This window comes from Gossypium raimondii, chromosome 6 (assembly GCF_025698545.1).
Source record: "Gossypium raimondii isolate GPD5lz chromosome 6, ASM2569854v1, whole genome shotgun sequence".
Classification (NCBI taxonomy): domain Eukaryota; kingdom Viridiplantae; phylum Streptophyta; class Magnoliopsida; order Malvales; family Malvaceae; genus Gossypium; species Gossypium raimondii.
In genome coordinates this window covers 41,222,121-41,229,375 of record NC_068570.1, presented here as the reverse complement: position 1 = coordinate 41,229,375, position 7,255 = coordinate 41,222,121, and positions in this window count along the sequence as shown.

Here is a 7,255-nt window from a genome sequence, read left to right as displayed (position 1 = left end):
ACAGCTCATCTCGAAGATCTGGGAGAGGCGATGGAGCTCTGAACATAGAAGTCTCGATATCAGGTCTAGCTTCTGGTTCCATTGGTTCCACCTTATCAGGGACTTCAGCCGATTGCACTGGCTCGATCTCTATGGGATCTTTTTCTTCTCCTTTTTTAGGATCCTCACTTTCTTCAACTCGTTGCTATAGAACGGAGTCTCCAGTTATTCGATAGAGGTCCCAATCTGTGATTGTGCCCTGGCTATAGCCTGTCTTCTTTACGTTTGCAAGAATTTTAGCTTTCAATTACAGAATTGTTTTTGTAAAGGAAGCTGGTCCAGAACGTGAACGTCTAACAGCACAATTCCGCATTTCCCTCAAGATATTTTCCCACATCAATGGTCTTCCTAGTTAAAATCGAGTACAATAAGACCATTTGCTCTAATGAGATTGTAGTCCCATGTGAGTTAGGCATAAGGCTGAATCGGATGAAGTAGAACCATACCTTTGCGAGTAGTGTCAAATATTCTCTTTGATAAGTGTGGATTCCTTGCTTTGACACAGTCCACTTAGAATTTGGAACTGTAAGTTCCTCTAGAATTTCTCGCAAATGTTCAGACTCTATATTGCTCATCAAGGAGGAATATTCATCGTTTTCGAAATCGGGCAATTTAAAGAACTCATTAATAGTGTTTGAAGTTATTGGTACCTTGATTCTATGAACTGAAACTTTCGTCAACTCGCTTGAGGTTATATTCGCATAGAATTTACGTACTAACTCCTCATCCACATTAGGTCTCTTCTCACAAAACAAATCCCAATTGAGAGTTTCAGCGACCTGACGAATACGCGCCATAAAACCAATATAGTTGCCTTCTTTCAATGTGAAACATTTCTTTGGATGCATCTGTTGATTCTTGCAGATACTCTCGTATCTTGTAACACCCCAAATAAAGCCTAGATGTTATGGTCGTAACTGCCAATGTCACACGATAGTGTTTTTCAAACCTCGTTATTACGATGAACACATTCCATGTTATTATCTTTAGTAAACCTTTGTTAGAACTTAGGAAATCATCTTTATTCATTTAAAACATTTGTTTTGAAACATCCCTCGTTGCGAAAGCTTTAATAAAATAGCCTAATTGATCATGCGTTTAGAAAATACTTTAACTTTTTGAAAATCGAATTTCCTACGACTAGCAAGTATAAATCCATAAAGTAAAATAAATAAATAAATAACCAAATTTAAAACCAAAGTCCCAGAGGGTCCTTAAGTTACAGCCCAAATAATCAATAATAATTAAATCATAAATCATAAATTGAAAACCATGAAGTCCAAAAATTACTGTGGTCACCACTAAGTCCTCCGCCGCACCGATCCGTCTAAGTCTGGGGATTACCTGTGCACATTAAACAAAAAGGGTGAGTCAGTATGTAATCCTGCATAAACAAACAAACAATCAGTATTCATAGTGCACAGTTGAACAGTCTTGGGCCTAAGCCCTTTTCTGTATCAGTGACAATTTGGGCCTTAGCCCATCTCAGTACAGTCTCAAAAATGCAGTAGGGCCTTACCCCATCACAGTATCACTAGCAGTAATAGTTATGCAGTAGCAAAATCCTACCCAACCAGCCTCTACACACCATCTCCGTCCAACCCTCCACTCCATGTAGGGATATAATCAACCCACCCATCCCTACACTCCAAGTAGTACCGAATGCGACACAAAACAGTAGTTTGTAGCTGAGCTGGCAGTAAATTATGCTTAAAGCCTTTCAGTACACTTCCCCTGAATAACAACCCCCAACCCAATGTAATGCAACATACCATGGATGATATGCTATTATGCAAGTTCAATACATATATTCAGTTCAGATATTAACATGCTCAGTACAAATATCATTCAGTCAATTTCACACATTTAAGGGTCTAAGTAGTGCTTACCGACCTTACAGTAGGTTTACAGTCGACTTGGGCGACCCGTGCAACATTAGAAACATTTCGCTAAAAATGGGCCCACACACCCGTGTGGGCCCGCACGCTCGTGTGGCCCACTCGGCCCAAATTGGCATTGGCCATGTGATTCATTTTTAAAGTAATCCATGCTAGCTAAATATTCATATTTGTTTTCACTATTTACTTATATGTTCTTTCAAAGCTGTCTACTTGATCATTGTCACTAAATTATTTATATCTTGAGCTACAAAATTCCAAATTAAGATCCTCTTGATGTTTTCAAAACTAGACTCAAATAACTTTCTACCATAAAATTTTCAAAATTTATAGCTTATCAAATAAGTACAGTAAAATCTTAAAAGTTATCCCTATTCTGCTGTTTGACAACTTCAACCTTTCCTTACTAAAAATTATTTATCTCTTAGTACAAAATTTGGATGATGTTTTCGTTTGTTTCTCTTGAAAATATACTCATTAAGGATTTAAATGTATAAATTTAAGCCCATAATTATTTGTTTACAATTTTGATGATTTTCCAAAGTCAAAACAGGGGATCCCGAAATCATTCTAACCTTGTCTCACAAACTTTATTATATCTCATAATTTAGAATTCCATTGCTTACATTGTTTCTTCCATGAAAAACTAGACTCAGTAAAATTTAATTTCATATTTTATTTAACCTCTAACTCAATTTCCACTATTTTTTATTATTTTTCAAATTTAGACTACTGTTGCTATCCAAAACTATTTTAGTGCAAAATGTTGATTTCCAAGTTTATAACACCTTTATTTTCTTTCTCTACAATTTTTTTCGCATCATTTTCTCTTATTTCTCTTATTACTCGACAGCAAGCAATTTCAGCTTTTCATCGAATCCTATTTTCTACATTTCGGTTACACACGTGGTATCGTTTCTGAAGCGTAAGCAGTCCTTAGCCTCCAGAACCTAAAAATTGATCAACATATCTCCAGATTAATCACTTAATTAATTTTTAATCAACAAATTTTGGAAGGAACTAGACTAAAAACCTAACAAAACCCTTACCTCGCTTGAGTAACCATGACTTCGTACAATCACAGCGTCGATTCAAAACCACCAGCCCCTTGATTAACTCCTAAACACCAAAAAGGAATCCCCCTTTTAGAGATTAACCAAGAACGATTAACAATAGACAAAACCGTTACTTACCGAAAACATGCAACCAATGATGAACAATCGAATCAATTGGAAAAAAAGAAAGAAATAGAAGGGGAAAAATAATGAAAATTTCGACAGTAACTAGGGGAAAGAATCGGTAGAGGAGAGAAAGAAGAAGAAGAAGAAGAAAACGTTGGAAGAAGTTTGGGGAATTAGAGAGAAAACCAAAATTCTATTTTTTTTTTTTTGCAACAAAAAGATAATCAGATTATTTTCTGATAACCTCTCCCCAATTATCTCCTAAAATCACTCCCTATTAACCCACTAAAAAACAACTATACAGAATTTTTCCCCAACATAACTCTTAGCCGAAATTGGAGCAAAAATACTGTCTCCACGCCATAACAAAGAATTGAACACAGGGCCTCCAACACTCCACTTAACCACCAAACCAGCAGACCCATTTTGATATAAACTTACTAAGAATTAAACTTAAGCCCTTTGCACAAGGTTAATGCTTTAGTTATAAAAATACCAAAATCTGCACAAGTAAGGCTTGAACTTGGGACCTCTTACACGCACCCAGAAAACTTAACCACTGAAGCTGACAGATATTTGTGTCATATTTTCACAGTAAAGAAATTAGAAATTTTGGGGCGTTACATATCTTGCTTTGGCTTCTTCACAGTGAAACTTATTTTATGATTCGTCAATTTGGCCATATGCACGAGTTCTCTTGCGAGGCATGATTAACCTGATCATAAGATGGTAAAAATTATTTTCTCAAAATTTTAATTAATATAAAATATTAATAATTCAATAAATTTAAAAATTAGATAATTAAATTAAAATTTAGGAGAAAAATTGGTCTTACCACCTTTTTTTTTGTAAAAATTAAGAGCTCTTAAGAAAAATAATTTTGAATCAAAAGATGGAAAATTAAAATAGGTTGAAGGGTTTTTGGCTAAGGATAGGTGAAAGGGTGGTGTGCCGCTCGGGTATGCAAGGTAGCAGCGCGCAGCACGGGATGGATTTGAGCAGCGTGCGGATCGTTGTGCAGGTCTGGTGTGGGCGCACGCGGGGTGCTGCTGACCGATCAGCTGGGCGATGTTGTGGCTAGGGAATTGTTAGGAGGTTTCAGCACTTAAGGGCTTTGGTGTTTTTAGAGGGAATGGTGTATGAATGAAAACAAAATAAGAATAGATGGGTGGAATTTATGGTTAAAGGAGTAGGAGCGAGAGTAGAATTCTTAAAAATTCTAAGTTCTAAGTTCTAATTCTACTCAAAGTAAATAACAATTAATAATTAATATAATGCATATTAAATTATTATTTGCTATTAATTTATTAAGACAAAAACTTAAATATTGTTGTGGCTAGGAATTATTATTTGCTATTAATTTATTTTCTAACTCTAAATAAAGTGATAATAATTAATATATATTATAATGGATGTAATTATATATTAATAATTATCATCTTTTCTTTTCTTTTTTTTTGAACTAAAACATTTATTCTAGATGCTTTTGAAAATATTTACAAAAGAGGCATCTAATTTTAATATTTATAAAAATAGCAACCAAATTTTTAAAATAATTCAATTAAGTTCCTAGACTTAATGAAAATTCAAAATTGAGTTGCAACATAAAACTTGGATCAAAATTGACGCTTTTATTTGAAAAACTAAAAATTTATTTTGTCATTTAGGGAATAATTTCTTGGGAAATTATGTTAAAATCAATTCCCAAGAAAGATTGGAGAGGTCATAAGCGGTCCGGCTTAAGTTCCAATCTCCTAGATAGAATTTATTTAAACATACTAATCCCGAAAATATACCCTAAATCATTTATTCAAACAGAAGAACAAGAAAAATTAAATATCTGATAAAATGAACGAGATTTGCTTCCGTTCAATTTTATCTCCCCAGTAATGCTTCAAGCGTTGAACATTAACTCGAAAATTACCTCCCTTACCTTGAAGTTCAACAACTCCATATGGATAGACTCGATGAATCATAAATGGATGGGACCAACGTGATTTTAACTTACTTGGAAAAAACCTTAATCTGGAATTGAATAACAAGACTTGTTGACCTGCTTCAAATTCTCAAACTCGAATGTGCTTGTCATGCCAGTTCTTGAGTCTCTCCTTAAGTAATTTGGCATTCTCGTATAAAGACATTCAGAATTCTTCTAACTCGTTAAGTTGAAACATTCATTTCTTTTTGGCACTTTTAAGATCCAAGTTGAGTCATTGGAGAGCCCAGTAAGCTTTGTGTTCTAATTCCAAGGGTAGATGGCAGGCTTTCCCAAAGACTAACCTATAGGGTGACATCAGTAAAGGTGTCTTGTATATTGTCCTATAAGCCCATAAAGCATCATCCAGTCTTTTGGACCAATCTCTTTAGTTTGGACAAACTACGTTCTCAAGTATGCCTTTGATCTCCTTGTTTGCCAGTTCATCTTGCTCATTCGTCTGCGGATGGTAAGATGTAGCGACCTTGTGTTTCACTCGATGTTTTTCTAATAACCATTTCAACCACTTGTTCACAAAATGGGACCCTTCATCACTGATGATGGCTCTTGGGGTTCCAAACCTTGTGAACACATGTTTTTTAGATGCAGTACATGTACCTCTGAAGTATCCCCCACTTGAAGCTAAGTGACAATGGTATAAAATCTTATGTACTTCATCTTTTGCCAGGCATCTCCTGATCTTTTGATCTGTACACTTTTTAAACAAATACGGTTCTTCCCAGAAATAGTACTTCACATTGTGAAGAAACTTTTTCTTTTACTGATACGTCTTCTTATCAATCGACATCAAACCACAAGCTAAAAAGTTTGCAATATCAGCAAACCAAGGGGTATTACGGACATGATTTACTTTCAGTATGTGTTTATCTGGAAATGTCTCTTGAATTGGTATAAGAGGAGAGTTCCCTTCTTGCAACTCCAATCTGGAGAAGTGGTCTACTACATGGTTTTCTAGATCGAACTCTTGAAGTAGAAGTACCCATCAGATCAGTCTCGGATTAGAGTCTTTCTTGGCAAGTAAATACTTAATTGCCGAGTGGTCCCTATAAACAGTCACTTTGGTACCTACAAGATAAGATCAAAACTTGTCAAAAGCAAACACAATAGCAAGAAACTCTTTTTCTATTATCGTGTAATTCAGTTGACTTCCTGTCAGAGTCTGACTCGCATAGTAGATGGGATGAAAAAATTTGTTCCTTCGCTGACCCATTACAGCTCCGATCGCGAAGTCACTTGCGTCACACATCAATTCAAATGGAAATCCCAGTCTGTTGTGACTATTATGGGTGCCGAGACTAACCGACTCTTCAAATCGTTGAAAGCTCTTAAGCACTCCTCATCAAATTTAAACGCTGTGTCCTTCTCCAATAATTTGGATAAGGGTTTAGCAACTTTGGAGAAGTATTGATGAATCTTCGATAGAAACCGGCGTGGCCCAAAAAGCTCCTAACACCCTTTATAGATATTAGAGGTGGGAGTTTCTCAATAACATCTACCTTTGCTTTATCTACCTCGATTCCATGTCTTGTTATCCGATGCCCTAGAATAATACCTTCTCGTACCATGAAATGACACTTTTCCAGTTAAGTATAAGATTTTTTTCTTCGCATCGCCTTAGTACCTTGGCTAGATTGGCTAGCCAATCATCATATGTATCTCTGAATACTGAAAAATCATCCATAGAAACTTCCAAATGTTTCTCAACCATGTCAGTAAAAATAGACATCATACATCTTTGAAATGTAGCAGGTGCATTACATAAACCAAATGGCATGCACCTAAATGTAAATGTACCATACGGGCAGGTGAATGTTGTCTTGTACTGACCTTTCAGTGCTACTCTAATCTGACTATACCTCGAGTATCCATCGAGAAAATAGTAATAGTCTCACCCTGCGAGTCTATCTAGCATCTGGTCCAAAAATGGCAAAGGAAAGTGATCTTTCCTAGTTGCCTTGTTCAGCTTCCGGTAATCGATGCAAATTCTCCATCCTTTAACCTTTCTAGTCAGTATCAACTCGTTATTCTCGTTTTCAATGACCGTGATACCTCCTTTCATTGGCACACACTGGACTGGACTTACCTATGAACTATCTGAGACGAGATAAATTATACCCACATCTAACCACTTGATGATTTCT